General features: G+C 40.9%; 1 pseudogene; it reads left to right on the top strand.

The window, feature by feature from the left end:
- The first annotated feature begins 24,296 nt into the window (after positions 1 to 24,296).
- Positions 24,297 to 24,413, top strand: LOC149458746 (U2 spliceosomal RNA; annotated as a pseudogene).
- Positions 24,414 to 24,923: the final 510 nt, after the last annotated feature.

Genomic DNA, 24,923 nt, shown 5'->3' on the forward strand with positions numbered 1-24,923 from the left:
CTGCCAAGTGGCATTGCCAAGGCGGCTAAATCATCCCAGGACTGCGAGATTGTATAAGATAAAAATCATATCTAGTCCTGAGAGGGACAAACTTGAACCGATCTATGCCCAAATCAGAGAAAGCATAACACCTCCCTCCTCTGCAAGATCTTCCAGAACCCTCAGAGCACATACTTGTGCATATGTGTTCACTTCAAGGGCAATAATTGCCACCTGTTTTTCAAAGAATGAATGACCTCACTAATAGAACTCCACACTGCTTTTATTTTGAACATGCCCCTTTCAATTAGTGATTCAATTACACAGAATCAGCATCATGCATGTCATGACTATTGGGTCTGTTGGATTTCTATTACTCTACTACACCTGCAAGTAAATTATTTGCCATGTAAAAATATCATTTCTACCAAAAATAGTGATTGATCAGGTTAGTGATGTCTGACTGCTATTATTTTGAACACAACTGTATATATATATATATATTTTTTTTTTTTTTTTTGGGGGGTAGCTCAGGTGGGGGGGATCACCTTCCCTGGGAAAAAGGTAGTCCAGACAGCAGGGCTTTCTTAATATCTGACTTGTCGACAGTTTTATTTAAAATGTTGTAAGTATCGTAAACAAAAGAGAAAATAAACCCTCACCATCCAGGCACTAACTAAACATAGGAGATTCCTCTCTCAACAGTGAAGGGCTTCTCCCTGTTACCAACAAAATGAAAACAGTATGCAAACTTTTTCCTTTCTTGTACAATGCAAACTTTCAACAACAGTTCACTCAGATATGGCTCTCTGAGTCCCAGGCCAAGAGCAATTTCTTGCTCCAGCCCTGCCTTATTTATACCACCTGCTGGTGGTCATCAGTGGACCACAAAATCCGGTCTGGAACCACCTCTGCCATAGTAGCCCAGAAAATCCAGAGTGGACTCCACCTTAATCTCCCAGATATGATCTCATGCGAAGTGACACATAGGCCCTGATTTACTAAGAAGTGAGTCTACTAGCAGACTCTGACCATTCAGGCAGACTCAGTTAAATCAATCAAGACCTGTCAGTCTTCTGAGCGGCGTCTAGCAATCTCATTGACGAACGTCTACTTTGCTATTAGTAAATGTGGAATCGCGTCTGGCACATTTTTAGGTGCAATACCGGATATGTTCGCTAGATGGCGCACAAGCACGGGCATTGTAGCAATGGCGTTTTTCTCTTAGCATAAGAGAATATTTAGAATGTAACATAATTAGTACACCTATATTGTAATTTTTTTTTTTTTTGCTGTTTCTCCAAAATGATCAGACAACTAATGCATTTACTAATGAATGTCATACATTCTATTTTCAAATGTTAAACATTTTCACACTTATATCTCAAATAATTTGGATACTTCTAATTTCCCAATATAATGATATATCTTCATTCTCTTTAATCACGTAACTATTCTATGTTAAAGTCAAATGCAGCGCTATAAATGCATGTGATCAATAATGAACCCATGTAAAAACCAAAAAGTGCAAATGATTGCAATAATGATGTAAAATGGTAAATGGTGCTAAAATAAGTTCATATAATCATTCCTGAATAATGGAATGTCCTTCGTGTGAGAGTACCAACTCAGGGAGTGCCTATGAATGGCACATGTGGTTTCTCCGTGACGAACAGTAGTGCATGAACTCGTGAAAGATAATCCACCCTTGGGACTGGTCTAAACTCACCAGAACAAAAGTATTAATGCGCATGGGTTATACACATCACACATCTGGGGGTGCAGCGGTATGCTGGCAGCTATGGGTTAGTCATCCAGCTCCAGCCATCCATCCATCCATCCATCCATCAGGGTGGGTGCCCAAATGGTCCTGGGGAGGAATTAGCTCAGCCACAGGAGCCAGAAAGGTGCTTAATAGTGTAGTACACTGTCACAAGGGTGGATGACCTTTCACAAGTTCATGCACTACTGTTCGTGGTTATATTTATTTTGTGGAATACCATTTTAGTAGTCTATATAATTTGACCAGCGCTCGCTTTATCATTTTTAAACAATGTAACTATTCTACATTGTATCTCAAACTGTGTCTCCCACAGTGGTTTAGTGGTTAGAGCTCAGAATTTACAGCGCTTGGGTAATGGGTTCTAATCTCAGTCATGGCTACATCCCAATTTGCATGCTTTCCCTGTATGGATGTGTTTCTGCCAACACTGAAAAGACATGCTGTTAGGTTCATTGGACCTAGTTACATGGCTGAGTTTCTGCCCTTAGATTATAAGCTCCTTGACATTTATGAACGTTAAAAAAATGGAGATCAATTTTTTGGGTTGTGTCAGTGCCAGGAATATTGATCAATCAATTATGATTTTGCCTAATGACTAGAAAGTGGATGAATGTTACCTGCGTCCTGTTCTTCTGCCAATTAGGAAATGTGCAAGTTTCATGCTGTGTATATTTCATTGTAACTTTTTTCTCTTCTTTTAAATCTGTCTCCTTATACAACTTGACCCCCTCCCCCACCCCATCATCACCTGTCCCATATGCAAATCTATGGATCACCGCCCCACTCTTCTAAACTATTTACTGATCAAGTGAATGTGTCTCATTTTCTATCAGCTACAGCTCAGATCTCACATTATTATACGATTGCTGATTGTATATCACCACTAGTCTGATTGAATTCACAATCCCTGGTCAGTCCCGTTCCCTTACCTCTAATAATCTTTAGGACCAGTTCACACTACATGTGTTTCAGTTGCTTTTTCGGCATCACAAACGCACAGAAAGAAGGTTATATGGTTGTCAATGTCATAGTTCACATCAGCGCTTGCATTTTCAGTGCATTGCAGGTGCTGTAAACAAAGTTGACCACGCTGCATTGTTTCTGCACAGAACTGTACTGGAACACATTGAAACGTCCTTGAATGTACTAAAACGCACATGTCCCTAATTAAATTGAATAAAAAGAAAGTAGAAAAAACTAACTGGAAGGGATACAAAAATGCAATGCAACGTGTCCAAAACTCATCCAAAATGTACTGGAACACACTAAACATGCAAAGGGTATGCAAAAACGCATCAGAAACACATCTAGACTGTTTCTATAGTGTGAACTGGCCCTTAGGACTTGTTCACACCATCGGTGGTGCAGAAACGCATGCAAGAACACACATTTTCCAGCACAGCAAAGAAATGCAATGCCCTTTGCAGATGTGCATGGTTAGGTGCAACACACTTTTAAAATAACATGCCTGCAGTATTTTTGCATGTTCCCACACATTAGGCAGGCCATTGAAATTAATGAGCTGAGGAAAAAAAAAAAAGTAAAAAATGCCCCATTCACACAGGTCCACTGGCCTGTACAGCATGAATGAGTGAGTTGTACATGTGGCTAGAGCCACCTGTTACACTATGGGGACACAGCAGCTGTATGAACACAGGTTTTAATCTGACAGGTGTGAAGGCATGGGGAAGTGGCCCTGAATGCTCACTGTCTGTGTTCAGGGCTGTACACCTGCACCCATATGCTTGTCAAATTATGACCTGCAGCAATTCCATAGTGTAACATAGGTTGCCTGCAAACGGCGATAGCCACAAAAACAAACCACTGATTCCCACTCTACAGGACACAGCACCCATGAGCCCCAAAACCTCAATTACACCTCAATTACACACACAGCTTTATTTATGAACTCAGTACAGTTTTATCATTTAGATTTCACAGGAATATGGTTGGGATTATGTCCATTAATAATGTTTTTAGTGTTTTAGTGGTAATTTTTTACCATAAATATAATTTGGATATTTTCTCTGGCGGTGGGGGGTTGTCAGAAATGCTGTACGAGGCCCCATGATATCCAACAGTGGCCCTGGGTGTATGCTTGTGTCTGTGCCACCTGTATAGTTAGGAAGAACCTTGAACCTCTGCTATGTACCTCAATGGATCTAGGAATTGGACATGTTTTTAACTGAAAATACAACAATTATTAGTAATGTTTCCCCAGCAAATGAGGATCAGCTCCTCTGTGGAGAACAATGATCTCGCCATGTCCAGATGTGGTCTGGAATTCCACAAAAGAACAATTCACAAAACTAAAAAATAGACTTGCAAATTACCACTAAACTCTCCTAACTACACTCCCATCCACTCACACTCTCCACTTCCGGGTGTGTGCAAACGTCCTTCCGCAAACGTCATGACGTATTTACGGTATGACAGCTGCTCTAGCGCCTCCTCCAACAGCCGTTTTGGCGTTTATTTGTGCACCATAGCAATTTTACATGCGGCTCCATTGTGTATATTACATTCGCAAATATATGTTTGCAGTTCTATTGTAGATTTGGCATTGGTGAATGTATGCTTGCAGCTATAATGTGTATATGAGATTGGCGAATATATATTTGCCAGTAAAGGCCCAAAGTCAACATAAATTGGGGGCCCAATTTATTACTGTTAAGAGAATTGTAGAAAAAGAATAGCTAGCTGCACATTGAACACGACCTATTCATTGGTACAGAACATGGTCTTGTCATGCAATAGGGGGCTTTTTGTTTGTTATTTTGGACATACTTGCACATGTGCGCTCTAACAAGGAAGATTTGGGCATATTATATAGCTAGCAAAAATAAGTGTTAGGGGTGCTAGTACATTTCAGACACTTATATAGCGCTGTCAATTTATGCAGCGCTTTACATATAGATGTGGTAAATTCACATCAGTCCCTAACCCTCAAGGGGTGTACTAAGAGCCCTAAATTACATTCATACATATACTAGGGCCAATTTTGACAGGATCCAATTAACCTACCAGCATGTCTTTAGAGTGTGGGAGGAAACCGGAGGAAACAGACACAGGTAGAACATCCAAACTCCAGGCAGGAGGTGCTGTGGCTGGGATTCGAACCAACAACCCTAATGCTGCCAGGTGGAAGTGCTAACCATTTAGCCACTGTGCAACATTCAACTAGAACATGAAATAATCCCCCCCCAAAAATACATAGTACAAATGTTTATTGATCAAATACACATTCCACATTTATGTGGACAGCAACAAAAAGCTACATTCAATATCTTGGTGTAAAAAAAAAAACAAACAAAAAAAACCCACAGGATTGATGTTGCAAAAATAGAACGGTCCTGCTCATGAGAGCTTACAATCTAAAAGATTATACTTATAATGAACTGTGCTTTCACAGGTTACAGCAGGAAACAAACGGTTAATATCATTTGGGCTTATTCACAAAACAAGCTGCAGATTGAAATATCAATATAAAAATACATACGTGCCAAAAAAACACCTCCCACCTCCCCAAATCCCCCACACATACATTTCTCACCATGTTTGTCTGAAAACTGCATTTCATTCTAAATAAAGCAAATTTGGAAGAGCAGAGCAATGGACATGTGTTAGGATTACAATGCAAATATAAAAAACACAATCATTGTACAGTAACACACAAACACACCTTAGAAGGAAGAACATGCAAAACATTTACAGCCCACATCAAAACACAGCGTGAGTGTGGCCTGGGGCAATTTACCACAATATCTCTTCCTCCCCAAACCACCACAGACAAGGACATGCAGAAATAATGTGCCTGTACAAGGCAAAAATCAGCCCCAACTGCATCTCCTTATATAAGGTAGGCCACACCTACCACTGTCATTCATTTGGTCAGAGAAAGTGTTTGCACCTGAATCCTCTTCCCACCTGCGTTAACCCTTGGTATACAGGCCCCACAAATCAGAGTCAGAAAGATAGCCACAGTGACGTGTACCTGTACAGCATACAACAGAACATTGAACAGGGATGTGAAAGGGAACCCTATTGGCAATATTTCTTGGCCCTATGGGCACAATTCACTCCAGATTATCGCATGAGTTAAGGCAGTCACATGACCACATCTCGCATGCAATACTGAAAATGTCAATTCACTTTTGCTAGTATGCGGCATTTCCCATAAATCGGAAAAACACTCAGGAAATCAAACATAAAAAGGCCTTACACCGCAGTCACATCAAAGCCGATTTAGAAATTGTGCGACGTACAGTGAAGATGCTGATTTCCTTACGATTTGCAAGACATCTGACACAGATGTCTATGCAAATCGTCACAAAAGTAGTACATGTACTACTTTAGAAATCAGTGTCGGAAACGCACCCATGTGACTGCTCTAATAGCAGACAATAGGGTGCGACTTGGCATACGATTTGCAAGTTGCATGCCATGCAAATCGCATGCCAAGTCACATCCAGGGTGCACGATTTCAGGTGCAATTTGGGAATTGAAATTGTACCTAATATCCGATCTAATGACTGGATGTGAGTGTCTTAACGTAAGCGATTTGCTGGAGCACAATTTCAAAAGTAGTTCTCGTCTAACTTTTTCAGCATCTTGTAGTGATTTCACATACAGACTACAATAGAAATCGCAATGCAAAACACAATTGAAAACGCAATAATTCATTGGTAAATCTACAGAAAACACGGCGAAATTGCCAACAAAAAGCACAATTTTAAATCACATCTAGTGTGAACCAAGCAGGCAATTCAACAAAGGAAATAATTCTTTGAAGGCATGCGCTATCTGCATGCTCAGATAAGGGTCTGTTATGGATTTGGTGGGGACTCCATGCCATTATTTAATTTTTTTTTTTAATCCATTTCTTTCGCTCACTCTTCTCATGGTTTAACAAACTTTCCCAAAAGGAGGTGGAGTGCAAACCAGCATTATCCAATCAATCATTAGTCCAGGCCCTTATCTCATCCCATCTTTTGACATTCACATAAGGTGCTACTTTAAAGGTGTTTGAAGAGACAAGGCCTCATTCTAATTCACATTCTAGAGATCATTTAAACATAAATTCCAAGAAAACTTTCTCTTTTAGCTGGGGGAAGTGACAGGTGAATTTCTGAGCTATAGATATAGAAAAAAAAAGGGAGAATTACTATAAAAAACCAGCACCATAAATAAAAAACTGCATGGGGTCCCCCCTCCTATCCACACCAAGCCCTTCGGGTCTGGTATGGATATTAAGGGGTAACTCCACGCTGAAATTAAATAAAAAACAGCTTGGGGATCCCCCTAAAATCCATACCAGACATTTTTTGGGATTTTGCCACTTTTTTTAATGGGTAAATTTGGATAAAAATCGGCCGATTTTGCAAATCGGCCGATTTTAGCGGCAATGATCAGCAAACTGGCTGATCTTTATACAGATAAAAAATCTGAGCATGAGCCATGACCTGCAAGAGAAAGAAGAAGAAAATGAAAAAGAAGAAGAAAAAAAAAGAAGAAAAAGAAAAATGCAGGCCATAGATGGGGCAAAAACTGACTGTTTTTGAAAAAAAAAAACAACTGAAAAATCGGTTGTTCAATGGGCCGACGTTACCACCAACGGTAAAAAAAATTGTCCGATTTTCGCCCTGTCTACGGCCGGCAAATATAATAGCGAAGTAATTACTTGTGTCCCTGCAGAGAGCTGCGCTATTATATTTGACATTAAAAAGTATAAAGGTTGCAACATTGTATCCATATGTATCCGAATAAAATCATCTATATCCGAAATGGATACAAATAGATACAATGTTGCAGTCTCTATACTTTTTAATGTCAAATATAATAGCGGAGCTCTCTGCAGGGACAGAAGGAATGTTTCAGCTGTCATCGGGGTTTCCCACTGACAGCTGAATTTTAAATTATTTCCGTGAATTAAATAAATAATTAAAAAAACTGCGTGGGGTCCCCCCTCCCATCCATACCAAGCCCTTCGGGTCTGGTATGGATGTTAAGGGGTAACTCCATGCCGAAAATTAGAAAAAAAAAAACAGTGTGGAGTACCCCCCAATATCCGTACCAGACCCTTATCCGAGCATGCAGCCCGGCAGGTCAGGAAAGGGGGGGGGGGGACGAGCAAGCGCCCCCCTCCTGAACCATACCAGGCTACATGCCCTCAACATGGGGGGGTGCTTTGGGGCAGGGGGGCTCCCCCCCAAAGCACCTTGTCCCCATGTCGATGGGGACAAGGGCCTCTTCTCCACAACCCTGACCGGTGGTTGTGGGGGTCTGCGGGCGGGGGGCTTATCAGAATCTGGAAGCCCCCTTTAACAGTTCCAAAGATGTACATTCAGGATAACCAATCTGGAAACTCGTAGTTAGCCCTAGGCAATAAACAGATCATTTGTCATTTGCTAATAATATATTTGGACATATGTGCTTTGATTGGTAAAATCAACAATATTGTTCACATCAATGTAAAATGGTGCAGTGTGATTTTTGAAAAGGTGCAGGTGCTACACAGTGCATTTTTGGCCTCATAGACTTCAACAGGAGCAATATTTTGACACAGTTTTGTGCTTAACAACCAGTCTCATCCTAGTAACATCTACTCTAGCCAGTCTGTAGATGACATGAAGAAAGCAGGCCAGAACATTTTGGATTCTAAACAGCTGATATAGCTGATGCATGTAAGGCCACTGCTGTATAATCCCAAGGACAATGCATACAAGGATCACTGCAAGCAGTTGAGGCCGTGGCTTGACATTAAATATAAATGTGTAGCCCTGCCAATAAATAAATGTTGCAAACGAATCCAACTGTAAATCAAAACAACAAATATACTCCACAATTATATATAAATAAGTGGTAAATACCGTAAAAATTAGTTCTTCACATAGCAAAATCATTCTTCCACTAAAATGCAAACAGAAAATTAAGTGATATAATAATTAATTTATAAAGTGCAATGCGTATATTCATAATCAATATTCCACTTATTTTTCTAAATTTCATCAAATAGCAAATCATAAATCCACCCAGATAAATATATTCAGTGATAGCAACAATAAAATAGTTAATTTATAACAGTGTAGTCCATATTAGTAATCCATAATACAATTTTCGTTATGTGTATAACCACAAAGCCCCGGTGCTGTAAACATGCATACATCAACTGTGCTCAAGGTGGACTCGCACCTTCGGTTTAAACCACAGAGGTCTAATAGCGCTTTACTTAGCAAGATCAATGCTTACACCTGCTCAGCTTTCCAACCATCGAACTGCTCACCAGGCAATGATCTAGATACTCAAAATCATAAAATTCTGACCATAGTGTAGTAAGATCAAAAGTGAACCTTCATTAAAAAGATGTACTCACATATCCACAGTGGCGATAAGGCAAATACATTGATGCAATGTAGAATTGATGCAATGCCATAGTAACATAAATTATGGAAGCCGGGAGTGGACACAGCAAAAAATCTTGCTGTTACCACCGCACACTCATCCAATCATCCAAATGGTGTTGGTTACTCCATTTACCTCTCTCAATGCAATATGTGAGATACAGACATATCAAAATAAATAAATACCTATAACAATCTTTAATGTATCTAAATGTAAATTGAGAATCCTATAAAAACTGAAAAATAATCTCTGGTCAGCTACCGGTCACCTCCAATTAAAAGCATACAATGATATACAAAAAATATAAATACAATTGAATAAATAAATAGAATAATAAAATAATGTATTATTCTAGTTTTTACATGGCTTGACATTACCCACATAGTCTATGAAGGCTGAAATGTCTACCTGGCCTTGCTTTGAAAAAAACAAAATATAAGTTTATCTGGATATTTTTCTTTGATATGCATATATATGCTGTACAAGTGACATTTCAGCATACCAATGTTGTTGCTATACTTGTAATGTCGCTAACCAGGCTATAACATTAGCATTCATCCCCAGACATGTGAGCTCAAGGGCAATGTAGTGTCATAATGTTGTTGTTTATTAGCAGCAAGAAGTCTGCATTCCAGTGTTTATGGTGTTTGATCAAACTTGGCTATAATAGCTATTGTTCAGCAATGCCATGCCATACAAGCTGAAATCTGTGAGCCCTGCAAGATTTTTCTGTGATAGTACAATTGGTGAAATACCAAAAAGTCTGTGTGTTTTAATATATTAGGAATAGGCAATTAGAAAATAGAAGGCCTAGAAAAACCAAAAGTTAGCACAGGTGCAGTTGAACATACGCATTGCAATCTGCACACATAAATCTATTACTAGTAATATTACATGTAATAACAATCTGTGATATGAGTACAGTCTATACAATTGTAACTCTACCCCTGAAGGAGCTGCTTGATAATTATGGGTTCACTGTTCTGTGGTTTGACTCGAAGAACTACCTCAGTCCCTCTGACACACCTGGTTAAATGAGATAGCTGTGAACACAAGTGCTAACACCACCAAAACGAATAGCTTTGCAGAATAATATTTTACTAGACAATAAAGTCAACAGGTGACAAAAATTGTTAACTGTGGGTACTCTCAAATTGTAGGCTTTAGCATTAAACATGACAGTAACATTGGACCTAACTGTGGTCCAACAGACCTTAGGTGGACCTATGGTCCCAAGAGCATGAGAGGGAAGAAAAGACCTTTTGTCAGTCAGCTCCCTCAAAGCCCTGATACCATAGGCAAGAAAAAAATGCTAAAACAAAATATATGAAACCTGGGTAAGAGTTCCCCTTTAAGATAAACAATTGCTACACTAGAAGGAAAAAGGGTTAACCAGTGACAAACTCTGCAGGCTGAATCCTTTTAATGGAGAAGTCCTTAACCATTTCAATACCGTGCAATTTTACACCTTCCTGTCCAGGCCATTTTTCAGGTTTCAGCGCTCTCACACTTTGAATGACAATTGCGCGGTCATACAACACTGTACCCAAACTAAAATGTTATTATTTTCTTCACACAACTAAAGCTTTCTTTTGGTGGTATTTAATCACTGCTGGGGTTTTTGTTTTTTGCTAAATTAACAAAAAAAGTGAAGTTACCACTAGGACATTTCCCTGTCCACTCAAGTCAGACTCCAGGCACAGAAAGTCAATGCACACCAATTCCAGCCTTGTGAAAAAAAGGCTAGCTGACAGTTCTTAAATAGGTTAGGGGCGGGGCCAGCCGGGGACATCATCCGAGAAACCCCGCCCCATGTAACATCATTGATGTCACTTGGGGCGGGGTTTCTCCGATGATGTCCCCGGCTGGCCCCGCCCCTTACCTATTTAAGAACTGTCACCCTGTCTCTCCACTGAGGCTAACTAGCTGAATGCAGGAGACAGTCTGACAGTTCTTATATAGGTATGGGGCGGGGCCAGCCGGGGACATCATCCGAGTGACCCCTCCCCATGTCAGACCCCATAAGGGTCTGGTATGGATATTGGGGGGTACTCCACGCTGTTTTTTTTAAAAATTTTCGGCGTGGAGTTACCCCTTAACATCCATACCAGACCCGAAGGGCTTGGTATGGATGGGAGGGGGGACCCCACGCCAGTTTTTTTTTATTATTTATTTAATTCACGGAAATAATTTAAAATTCAGCTGTCAGTGGGAAACCTCGATGACAGCTGAAACATTCCTTCTGTCCCTGCAGAGAGCTCCGCTATTATATTTGACATTAAAAAGTATAGAGACTGCAACATTGTATCTATTTGTATCCATTTCGGATATAGATGTTTTTATTCGGATACATATAGATACAATGTTGCAACCTTTATACTTTTTAATGTCAAATATAATAGCGCAGCTCTCTGCAGGGACAGAAGTAATTACTTCGCTATTATATTTACCGGCCGTAGACAGGGCGAAAAGCGGACAATTTTTTTTTACCATTGGTGGTAACGTCTGCCCATTGAACAACTGATTTTTCGTTTTTTGTTTTTTTTAAAAACGGTCAGTTTTCGCCCCATCTATGGCCTGCATTTTTCTTTTTCTTCTTTTTTTTTCTACTTCTTTTTCATTTTCTTCTTCTTCTTTTTCTTGCCGGTCATGGCTCATGCGCAGATTTTTTATCTGTATAAAGATCAGCCAATTTGCCGATCATTGCCGCTAAATTTACCCTTTAAAAAAAGTGACAAAATCCCAAAAAATGGCTGACCAATTAACCCACTAATGGCCTGAAAATCAGCCGATTTTTTTCGGCCGATTTTAGACCCATCTAAAGCAGGCCATAGATGGGTCTAAAATCGACCGATTTTTCTGCCGAAAAAAAAAAATCGAACGATTTTCGGGCCGTTAGTGGGTTAATTGGTCAGCCGTTTTTCGGGATTTTGGCACATTTTTTTATCAGTAAATTTTGAAAAAAAAATTTTCAACTTTACTGATAAACAAAATATGCTAAAATCCCAAAAAATGGCCGACCAATTATCCCACTAACGGAAGAGGCCCCTGTCCCCATTAACATGGGGACAAGGTGCTTTGGGGGGGAGCCCCCCCTGCCCCAAAGCACCCCCCCATGTTGAGGGCATGTGGCCTGGTATGGTTCTGGAGGGGGGTGCGCTCGCTCGTCCCCCCCCCCCTTTCCTGACCTGCCAGGCTGCATGCTCGGATAAGGGTCTGGTATGGATTTTGGTGGATCCCCAGCTGTTTTTTTATTTAATTTCAGCGTGGAGTTACCCCTTAATATCCATACCAGACCCGAAGGGCTTGGTGTGGATGGGAGGGGGGACCCCATTCCGTTTTTTATTTATTATGGTGCTGGTTTTTAAATGTAATTTTCCCTTTTTTTTTCTTCACTATAGCTCAGAAATTCACCTGTCACTTCCCCCAGCTAAAAGAGAAAGTTTTCTTGGAATTTATATCCCTAAATGAAACAATGTTTACTTTGAGTTTATAAAAAGATACAAAGTTTTCTGTAACTTCGGGGAAAGTGACTTCTAAGCTTGTGAACTATAGTGAAGAAAAAAAAAAGGCTGGCATTTGCATTTGAAAATCAGCGCCGACATACACTTTGTATTGCGAAAAAATTATTAACAATTGTGTAAACCGAGGCATTATTTTCAATGGATTTTCATTCGTAAACCGAAAATTACGTTAACCGAGGCATTGGTAAACCGAGGTACGCCTGTATTAGTATTGCAATCCTTTGTATTGGGATACATAGAACCAACATACATCTGAATTGGCAACATAGCACAACATTTGTGTCACATTTGAGATATCTGGCTAGTTACACTGACCTTGCCCACGGATTTAGGATTGATTCACACCACAGAAATACAGGCAGGATTAGTGTTCAACAGCTCTGTGGATTAGTGGCTAGCACTACTGTCTCACAACACTAGAGTTGTTGGTTTGAATCCCAACCCCAGCAATGAATTTGCATGATCTCTGTGTGACTACCCTAACATACATGTGCTGGTGGCAGCATCTTTGCTTTCTGTTTAAATGATCCCTAGAATGTGAATCAGAATGAGGCCTTGTCTGTTCAAACACCTTTAAAGTAGCACCTTATGTGAATGTCAAATGATGGGATGAGATAAGGGCCTGGACTAATGATTGATTGGATAATGCTGGTTTGCACTCCACCTCCTTTTAGGAAAGTTTGTTAAACCATGAGAAGAGTGAGCGAAAGAAATGGATTTAAAAAAAAAAAATTAAATAATGGCATGGAGTCCCCCCCAAATCCATAACAGACCCTTATCTGAGCATGCAGATAGCGCATGCCTTCAAAGATTTATTTCCTTTGTTGAATTGCCTGCTTGGTTCACACTAGATGTGATTTAAAATTGTGCTTTTTGTTGGCAATTTCACCGTGTTTTCTGTAGATTTACCAATGAGTTATTGCGTTTTCAATTGTGTTTTGCATTGCGATTTCTATTGTAGTCTATATGTGAAATCACTACAAAATGCTGAAAAAGTTAGACGAGAACTACTTTTGAAATTGTGCTGCAGCAAATCACTTCCGTTAAGACACTCACATCCACATTCATTAGATCGGATATTAGGTACAATTTCAATTCCCAAATTGCACCTGAAATCGTGCACCCTGGATGCGACTTGGCATGCGATTTGCATGGCATGCAACTTGCAAATCGTATGCCAAGTCGCACCCTATTGTCTGCTATTAGAGCAGTCATATGGGTGCGTTTCAGACACTGATTTCTAAAGTAGTACATGTACTACTTTTGTGACGATTTGCATAGATATCTGTGTCAGATGTCTTGCAAATCGTAAGGAAATCAGCATCTTCACTGTACGTTGCACAATTTCTAAATCGGCTTTGATGTGACCGCAATGTAAGGCCTTTTTATGTTTGATTTTCTGAGTGTTTTTCCGATTTATGATAAATGCCACATACTAGCAAAAGTGAATTGACATTTTCAGTATTGCATGCGTGATGTGGTCATGTGACTGCCTTAACTCATGCGATAATCTGGAGTGAATTGTGCCCATAGGGCCAAGAAATATTGCCAATAGGGTTCCCTTTCACATCCCTGTTCAATGTTCTGTTGTATGCTGTACAGGTACACGTCACTGTGGCTTTCTTTCTGACTCTGATTTGTGGGGCCTGTATACCAAGGGTTAACGCAGGTGGGAAGAGAATTAATCAGGTGCAATCACTTTCTCTGACCAAATGAATGACAGTGGTGGGTGTGGCCTACCTTATATAAGGAGATGCAGTTGTGGCTGATTTTTGCCTTATACAGGCACATTATTTCTGCATGTCCTTGTCTGTGATGGTTTGGGGGAGGAAGAGATATTGTGGGGAATTGCCCCAGGCCACACTCACGCTGTGTTTTGATGTGGGCTGTAAATGTTTTGCATGTTCTTCCTTCTAAGGTGTGTTTGTGTGTTATTATACAATGATTGTGTTTATTATCTTTGCATTGTAATCCTAACACATGTCCATTGCTCTGCTCTTCCAAATTTGCTTTATTTAGAATGAAATGCAGTTTTCAGACAAACATGGTGAGAAATGTATGTGTGGGGGATTTGGGGAGGTGGGAGGTGTTATTTTGGCACGTATGTATTTTTATATTGATATTTCGATCTGCAGCTTGTTTTGTGAATAAGCCCAAGTGATATTATCCGCTTGTTTCCTGCTGTAACCTGTGAAAGCACAGTTCATTATAAGTATAATCTTTTAGATTGTAAGCTTTTATGAGCAGGACCGTTCTATTTTAGCAACATCAATCCTGTGTTTTTTTTTTTTTCCACACCAAGATATTGAATGTAGCTTTTTGTTGCTGTCCAAATAAATGTGAAATGTGTATTTGATCAATAAACATTTGTACTATGTATTTTTTGGGGGGATTATTTCATGTTCTAGTTGAATGTTGCACAGTGGCTAAATGGTTAGCACTTCCACCTGGCAGTATTAGGGTCATTGGTTCAAATCCCAGCCACGGCACCTCCTGCTTGGAGTTTGCATGTTCTCCCTGTGCCTGTTTCCTCTGGGTACTCCGGTTTCCTCCCACACTCTAAAGACATGCTGGTAGGTTAATTGGATCCAGTCAAAATTGGCCCTAGTATATGTATGAATGTAAGTTAGGGCTCTTAGTACGCCCCTTGAGGGTTAGGGACTGATGTGAATTTACCACATCTATATGTAAAGCGCTGCGTAAATTGACAGCGCTATATAAGTATCTGAAATGTACTAGCAGCCCTAACACTTATTTTTGCTAGCTATGTAATATGCCCAAATCTTCCTTGTTAGAGCGTACATGTGCAAGTATGTCCAAAATAACAAACCAAAAGCCCCCTATTGCACGACAAGACCATGTTCTGTACCAATGAATAGGTCGTGTTCAATGTGCAGCTAGCTATTCTTTTTCTACAATCCTCTTAACAGTAATAAATTGGGCCCCCAATTTATGTTGACTTTGGGCCTTTACTGGCAAATATATATTCGCCAATCTCATATACACATTATAGCTGCAAGCATACATTCACCAATGCCAAATCTACAATAGAACTGCAAACATATATTTGCGAATGTCATACACACAATGGAGCCGCATGTAAAATTGCTATGGTGCACAAATAAACGCCAAGACGGCTGTTGGAGGAGGCGCTAGAGCAGCTGTCATACCGGAAATACGTCATGACGTTTGCGGAAGGACGTTTGCACACACCCGGTGTGAGTGGAAGTGGGGAGTGTGAGTGGATGGGAGTGTAGTTAGGAGAGTTTAGTGGTAATTTGAAAGTCTATTTTTTAGTTTTGTGAATTGTTCTTTTGTGGAATTCCAGACCACATCTGGACATGGCGAGATCGCTGTTCTCCACCGAGGAGCTGATCCTCATTTACTGGGGAAACATTACTAATAATTGTTGTATTTTCAGTTGAAAACCTGTCCAATTCCTAGATCCATTGAGATACATAGCAGAGGTTCAAGGTTCTTCCTAACTATACAGGTGGCACAGACACAAGCATACACCCAGGGCCACTGTTAGATATCATTGGGCCCCGTACAGCATACCTGACAGCCCCACACCGCCAGAGAAAAATTATATTTATGGTAAAAATACACTAAAAACATTATTAATGGACATAATCCCAACCATATTCCTGTGAAATCTAAATGATAAAACTGTACTGAGTTCATAAATAAAGCTGTATCTGTAATTGAGGTGTAATTTAGGTTTTGGGGCTCATGGGTGCTGTGGCCTGTAGAGTGGGAATCAGTGGTTTGTTTTTGTGGCTATCGCCGTTTGCAGGCAACCTATGTTACACTATGGAATTGCTGCAGGTCATAATTTGACAAGCATATGGGTGCAGGTGTACAGCCCTGAACACAGACAGTGAGCATTCAGGGCCACTTCCCTGCGCCTTCACACCTGTCAGATTAAAACCTGTGTTCATACAGCTGCTGTGTCCCCATAGTGTAACAGGTGGCTCTAGCCACATAAACACTCATTCATGCTGTACAGGCCAGAGGACCTGTGTGAATGGGGCATTTTTTAGTTTTTCTTTTTTTTCCTCAGCTCTTTAATTTCAATGGCCTGCCTAATGTGTGGGAACATGCAAAAATACTGCAGGCATATTATTTTAAAAGTGTGTTGCACCTAACCATGCACATCTGCAAAGGGCATTGCATTTCTTTGCTGTGCTGGAAAATGTGTTCTTGCATGCGTTTCTGCCCCACAAATGGTGTGAACAAGTCCTAAGGGCCAGTTCACACTAAAGAAACAGTCTAGATGTGTTCCTGATGCGTTTTTGCATGCCCTTTTGGCATGCATGTTTAGTGTGTTCCAGTACATTTTGGATGCGTTTTGGACACGTTGCATTGCATTTTTGTATCCCTTCCAGTTAGTTTTTTCTACTTTCTTTTTATTCAATTTAATTAGGGACATGTGCGTTTTAGTACATTCAAGGACATTTCAATGTGTTCCAGTACAATTCTGTGCAGAAACAATGCAGCGTGGTCAACTTTGTTTACAGCACCTGCAATGCACTGAAAATGCAAGCGCTGATGAGAACTATGACATTGACAACCATATAACCTTCTTTCTGTGCGTTTGTGATGCCGAAAAAGCAACTGAAACATATGTAGTGTGAACTGGTCCTAAAGATTATTAGAGGTAAGGGAATGGGACTGACCAGGGATTGTGAATTCAATCAGACTAGTGGTGATATACAATCAGCAATCGTATAATAATGTGAGATCTGAGCTGTAGCTGATAGAAAATGAGACACATTCACTTGATCAGTAAATAGTTAAAAAGAGTGGGGCGGTGATTCATAGATTTGCATATGGGACAGGTGATGATGGGATGGGGGAGGGGGTCAAGTTGTATAAGGAGACAGATTTAAAAGAAGAGAAAAAAGTTACAATGAAATATACACAGCATGAAACTTGCACATTTCCTAATTGGCAGAAGAACAGGACGCAGGTAACATTCATCCACTTTCTAGTCACTAGGCAGAATCATAATTGATTGATCAATATTCCTGGCACTGACACAACCCAGAAAATTGATCTCCATTTTTTTAACGTTCATAAATGTCAAGGAGCTTATAATCTAAGGGCAGAAACTCAGCCATGTAACTAGGTCCAATGAACCTAACAGCATGTCTTTTGAGTGTTGGCAGAAACACATCCATACAGAAACACAGCATACCGCTGCACCCCTAGATGTGTGATGTGTATAGCCCATGCGCATTAATACATTTGTTCTGGTGAGTGTAGACCAGTCCCAAGGGTGGTTTATCTTTCACGAGTTCATGCACTACTGTCCGTCACAGAGAAACCACACGTGCCATTCATAGGTACTCTCTGAGTTGGTACACGAAGGACATTCCATTATTCAGGAATGATTATATGAACTTATTTTAGCACCATTTACCATTTTACATCATTATTGCAATTATTTGCACTTTTTGGTTTTTACATGCGTTCATTATTGTTCACATGCATTTATAGCGCTGCATTTGACTTTAACATAGAACAGTTACGTGATTAAAGAGAATGAAGATATATCATTATATTGGGAAACTAGAACTATCCAAATTATTTGAGATATAAGTGTGAAAATGTTTAACATTTGAAAATAGAATGTATGACATTCATTAGTAAATGCATTAGTTGTCTGATCATTTTGGAAAAACAGCAAAAAAAAAAAAAAAAAAAAAGGTGTACTAATTATGTTACATTCTAAATATTCTCTTATGCTAAGAGAAAAACGCCATTGCTACAATGCCCGCACTTGTACGTCATCTAGCGAACATATCCGGTATTGCACCTAAAAATGTGCCAGACGCGATTCCACATTTACTAATAGCAAAGTAGACGTTCGTCAATGAGATTGCTAGACGCCGCTCAGAAGACTGACAGGTCTTGATTGATTTAACTGAGTCTGCCTGAATGTTCAGAGTCTGCTAGTAGACTCACGTCTTAGTAAATCAGGGCCTAAGTGACCATGATTGCCATGTAAGGCAATCAGCACAGTCTCTATCTGTTTTCTTGCCACTTGTCTTCAGGATCATCTGAGGGGCTTCTTCAGTAGGCGATCCCTTGCGTAACTGCAGTCGATCCCATTCCTGGTGCACTAGTTGTGTTTCTTTTGGAGAGTCCGTCAGCAGTTGATCTGAGCATTGACCCCCCAGGGCCTTCAATGTCAAACTACAGAGGAGATCATCCATCTGATCCTTCCTTAAATCTTTGAAAGCCTAGATAGGCCTTCATCTCTGACTTTGGAAAGGTCACAGTAGTATTTGGCAACACATGCCACTGAGTCTCCGATGACTTCCTCTGGCCCGATATTCTGCTCCTTGACACAAGGCCTATATCCTTTCTGGAGTCAGTTGAGTTCACTCTTCGAAGGAAGCCCCCAAGTCATAGGGTCTCCTCGACAGGGCACCAGCATCCCTGTTCCCGACTCCTGGATGGTACTTTAAGCTGAAATGGAACCCTTATAGGGAGGTCAACCACCTGTGCTTGGGTCATCCAGCTTGGCTGTAGTAAGATATATGTGAGTGGGTTGTTGTCAGTTTTGACTACGAAGTCTGCACCATACAAGTAGTCATTCAGTTTGTCCACCACTGCTCAATTCAGATCCAAGAACTCCAACCTGTGGGTGGAGTAGTTTTTCTCAGCCGCTGTAAGACCTCTGCCCACATAGGCAACAGCCTGCAAATATTCATCATGACACAACACCCCGGCTAGCCCATCTCGGCTGGCATTGACATGCAGCTCATATGGTTTAGTCAGGTTGGCATAGGCTAGGACAGGAGCAGTCATTAAGGTCCACTTCAGCTTACAGAAAGCATGCTCACACTGGCCAGTTCTCTGATCTTGAATTCACTCCGGAGGTTTCCTTGGCCCAACAATCAGTTTGACTGGTCTTGTTGAGTCTGGGTTGCCATCATCATCTTCAACAATTCATTAAGGGGCCGAGCTATATTAGCAAATCCCTTGACAAATCTCCTGTAGTATGAGCAAAACCCAAGGAATGACCTAAGTTACGTTGGTAGGCCTTGGCCAGGAGATGAAAGCTTCCAGCTTCTGGGGGTCAGTAGCTATTCCTTCAGCGGAGACAACATGCCAAAGGTAATTGACTGATGGCTAATAAAACTGACACTTCTCTAGTGACAACTTCAAACCCTCATCATGGAGTCTCTTTGGAACCTTCTCCAGGCTCTCCTCGTGTTCTTCTAGGGTTTTGCTGAAGATGATTATATTGTCTTTAAATACATAAAAATGCAGCGCTTAAAAAGTTACAAATAATCATAAGAAAACAGTGAAAAATGTGTAAAAAAAAATAGTCCATCCAAAAATAAAAGAAAAGAAAAGTCCCAGAGGCTGTGATGAAAAAAAAGAAATCCAAGGACAGTTATGGTGTCACCAACCACTACTACAGAAGGCTTACCAGAAAGGCATGACCGCCTGTTAAGAGTGGTCAATCGTGCTTCGTTAAACAATCTAGAAAGCCGGTCACTGGAATCCTTCTCCAGATCACCATAACAGCAGATAAGGATCTTCCAAACAATGGACCTTAATTAGGGTAGCTAAACCACTCAGGATAAGGCTTGGACTCATAGTGGAAAACATGCAAAGAAAGAACGCTCCACATAGTGTAAAACCATAATCACAGCATTTATTTAAAGTATGGTTGCACTCACATGTAAGCAACCATCATTAGGCATTGATTGGTAAAAAAAATTCACATTTTCCAGTTTCCAAAATAGCCGCCGGCCATTTGCGCATGCACAGTAGCGTGTGTGCATGGCTCCACCTCACGTGTTTCGCCACAGGTAACGTCATCAGGGGCACCTGATTGCCTAGTATCAGGGTTTTTGTGTTCAGCTGCTATGTGTTTACACTTCATTTTTTATTATTGATTGTCTATTGTGGTTCTTGTGGTAAAAGTCTTGGTATAGCAGGGTCACTTGAATCTAGAAGGGCCTTTGTATAGATGCCTTCCACTTGCATTGGCACAGTGGGAGAAGGTCCCACTAGTTTCTCATGGCGCCCCTTGATCTTCTGGGCCTGTTTGTGCCTCAGTTGGGCTGATGGCAGTTGACTTTCTGAGGTCGAACGCCGAAAGTCGAGCATAGGTTGTCTGGTCGCTCAGAAACAGCTGTGAGGGCCCTCTGTAAGGATTTGGGCTTACACTGTGGTTTCTTCACATCTTTGACTTTGGAGCTAACTGCTGAAGATAAGCACCAGTTTAATCCTTCACCAAGGTTCTCTGAAGTTTCCCACTGGCTTTGGATGCTGGATTTCAGACTTCGATGGGCTTGGACAAACACACCGGTAATGCCCCACTCTTCCACCTTTTGCACAAACCCTTGGACTCCCAGGCTTCCTCACCAGGTGGGACAGTGATCCTGGCTTCAGTAAAGTCATCATCTCCATTAATTGTGACACCTGGGTTTTCATAAGCTCTATCTCTGCATTGCCATCAGCCACACTAGCCACTCTAACCTCAGTGACAGACTCTGATTTCTGGCTCTTCTTTTTTCCTTTCCAGCATGGCCTCCTCTTCTCGCACAGTCCAGATTAAGTCAGGATAGTTTAAGACTCCACTGTCTCCCTGAGTTTTCAGCTGAATTGTGATAGGGTCTAGGGGTTGCACTCCCCTCAAAACCTATTGGACCTCATCTACTGAAAGATAAGAAAAAGAAAAGGGCACACAGGCTTGCACATTATCTCACACATAAATCTTATTTGGAAGCAACAGATGTAATGTATACTCACAAACGTCAAGTAAAAACAAGCATGTCATGACCCTCAATGGTCCATAGTGCTGTGCGATTCCCATACACAGAGATAGACATTTAAAGCATAGCTGATGCATTTCGAGGGGGGAATCTCCTCTTCCTCAGAGACAGTTGCCAAGACTTGTGCACAATTTTCTTTTTCTTCTCTTCCAGTGGCTTCTTGTACTTCCCAAGCTCTCAGGGGAATTGAATACAAAAACTCACGAAGATCTCTCCACACATGCCAGATCCGGTCTTGAGAGCGCAAGAGGTTTTTATTCTATCAACCTTGTCTACTGACCCAAGATCCACACTCTTTTTTTAGTAATATCGGGTGCATTATTTTACCCAGATACCTCATATAGTCAGCCTCTTCCCTTAATTTTGATAGGTCTGTTCAAACTAATACATGAATTTGAAGACCTTTTCTGTTCGCCCAAACACGTCTTGCAGGATACTCAAATGGTCATAAGCAATACAATCCTGTTTGCTAAATTTCAAGTTGTGAATGGCTTTTGAGGCAGGCCCCCTTAAGCTGTCAGTGGTTTTGTTTTTTCTGGGCCTCAGGAAAGCTTGTGTGGCTTGTTCCAACCACTCCTCAAAACTGTCCTCCCCGACAAGCATTGATTGCTTTCTGGAGAAGGCTCTGTTTTCGATATCCCGACCCAGTATATGTGTGTATATATGTATATGGGTTAGTTTTTTGACACCTCTCCAAGAAGTCTCCCAAGGCAGCAATGAATTCTGGCCCAATCATGGCTACAGGTGCCAGTAAGGTAGCTTCTTCTGATGAGGCTGCTTGGTTTGAACGTACTGGGCTTACATCTAATGCATTCAGCTGGATTAGTTGAGCCTCAACATCATAAGTCAGTTGCAGATTGGGTCCTTGGAAACCGCCTAGGATCCCTCTCCTCCATTGTATCAAAATGAAAGTATGAGAGGTCCCCTGATCTGGTTTTACATTGATCAACCACACGTTCTGACCTGTGGCTGTAGATCTGCACCGAGTAATGGAGTTTGCTGGCAGGAAGTATCTCTGCTCTGTCAAGGCAAGGGAAGGATATAGCATTTTGCTCCTGCAGCTGTGGTCCCCACATCCCCACCACACAGTCCTTTCTACTTGGAGTTCCTGGATCGCAGACCGCAGCGTGGTACTCCCTCTCTGGCACTGGCAGGAGAAGAGAGCAAGCGGCAGGAAAAGGAGGAGGTGGGGACGGGAGGGGGGGAGCACCAATCTAAGCACTTTGTATCACAACTGCGTGAAATCATTTCACTAATTGAGACAATAACCAGAAGATACATAACTACTTGCTGACCACCCTATAGCAGTTTTACTGCTACAGGGCAACTCCTCTGTGCAGAATCATATATATATATATATATATATATATATATATATATATACACACATCACACATACACACATATACACACTTGATTCTGCACTTCTGGGTAGAGGGCGCGTCGCAGGTCACATCCATTGTCGTGCTGACTGTAGCCAAATGAAGAATGAGCAAACATATTGGATGCTGAACTTTTCCCACAGGACTCCATGTCAATATCTAAAACAATAATTCACATCAACTACTGCTGATAATACAAACAAAAATGATTTTTATAATTAAAGTACTTGCTGCCATTAGCTACTGGCATGATGATCTGTATGTTTTTTCCATGAATAGTTTCTACACTTATTGGGGAAATTGCAGAGGTCCCAGAAAAGATGGGTTATCTTAGACCATTCCTAACATGTACTGTAGGTGTCATGCAGATATCAAGGACAATATATAGCTCGCCACTGATTTTCCCACCATAAATGCAAAATGCAGACTAGCAAAAAATGACCAGTCACTGGTTATCTAAAAATAAAAAAAAATGACATAGTATAATCTTTTTTGTTTGGCTGCATAAAACAGATGTGGAGCGGCATTTCAGCCTCTTCACACCCAGAATATATTAACAAAAAGGGAGTTAGAATTCCTAAGACTAGTGTTGGAAATAAGAAGATAAGCCAGCATCACTCACTTTTTTGGCCTTTCAGTAAGGAATAGCGTCACATGGCTGTTTACTCATACCAAAAAAACAATTTGTTTTTGCAGCACAGAATTTAGCTGGGAAGACTGCCATGAAGTTCTTGAGGATGTTGATGAAATGTATTCTACACCAATACTTGCATACCCTTATTAGTGACTCCAGTGCCTAAGGAGGAGGTTGCTGTGGCTGAAACAGCCAAGCAAACAAAGACAACCTATTCAAGGGGGATCGTTTACTAAGAATGGGGGCGAGCTTCTTGAAATTGTGTCAGGATGTCACAAAAAATGGAGACCTTTCACATAAAGTTACTTCTATAGAATTCCTTCATTCTGGCATTAACAATTTTTGTTTGCCCTTTGCATGCCTGTACATTTTTGTGATTTGTGCAAGCTATTCTTAAAAATAAATTGTATATCTAGAGAAGAAATAATTTAAAAAAATGTTATGCTACTCATGATGACTCTATGAGTAAGCTCTAGTTAGAGTACTTGTGATCCAGGTGGAACAGTCCGTTTGTCAGACAATTAAATACACTCGAAGAAGGCTTTTAAAACCGTGAGCTGCTATGCCAGACACATGAGTCTGTTATTGATTTTTTTTTTTTTTTTTTAATTTCAAGATTTTTTTATTGAGTATTGTAAAAAATAAAATATGGCATTTGGACATTAGTTATATCACAAGTAGTTGCCCTAAAAGAAGAAAGACATGTTAGAAGAGCAACAAAGGCAGTTGAAGGCATCTTCTGAAAAACAAATCACAGCATAAGAATATTCCTAGACAAGTGGGTGTACACAAATCGCTTCTCTGCCTTTTGGCTAAGATCAAGTGTAGTATCTGTTCTTATCAGTGTCCAGTAGGGGTGCTCCACCATCATTCCTGCTTGCGGGGATGATTGGTTGTATAGTACCCCTGCTGGAAGGATGGGGGTCTGATGGTTAGTACAGGCTGGAACAGAAACCGAGGCGCCCACAGGCAGTTGGGGCCCGGGAGTAATTCCCCCTGGAAAACCAGAGGGGCCCAGTTCCTCCTGGTTTGAATGGATCTACCTTGTCTGGCCAGGGGCAGAGAGTCCACGGACCAGTGCCCCCTGAGTGGTCGCCTCAGGGGTGCTCTTAGTAGTACATGCGGATGGGATTCCAAGTGTGAAACGTGTACATGGTCACTGATCTAAACACTTTTTCTGCACTGCGCCTTTTAGGGCTAGGCCTTTTGGCTAAGTCCAGGGCAATTTTTATGCTACAGGCCTCAGGGCCTAGCCAGTGCACAATTGCACGACCACTTTTTTATTTTTTATTTATTTAACTTATTTTTGTCCCACGTTTGTTCACTTTCACTTATGTGTGTGTTTTCTTTTCTCACGGATGGTAGGGTGTGGGTCCTCGGGCCTACCCTGAAGTCTAGGGGGAGGATGTGTGGCCTTTT

The sequence above is a fragment of the Staurois parvus genome, unplaced genomic scaffold, assembly GCF_062004578.1.
Source record: "Staurois parvus isolate SC_StPar_1 unplaced genomic scaffold, SC_StPar_1.0 ptg000277l, whole genome shotgun sequence".
Lineage (NCBI taxonomy): Eukaryota > Metazoa > Chordata > Amphibia > Anura > Ranidae > Staurois > Staurois parvus.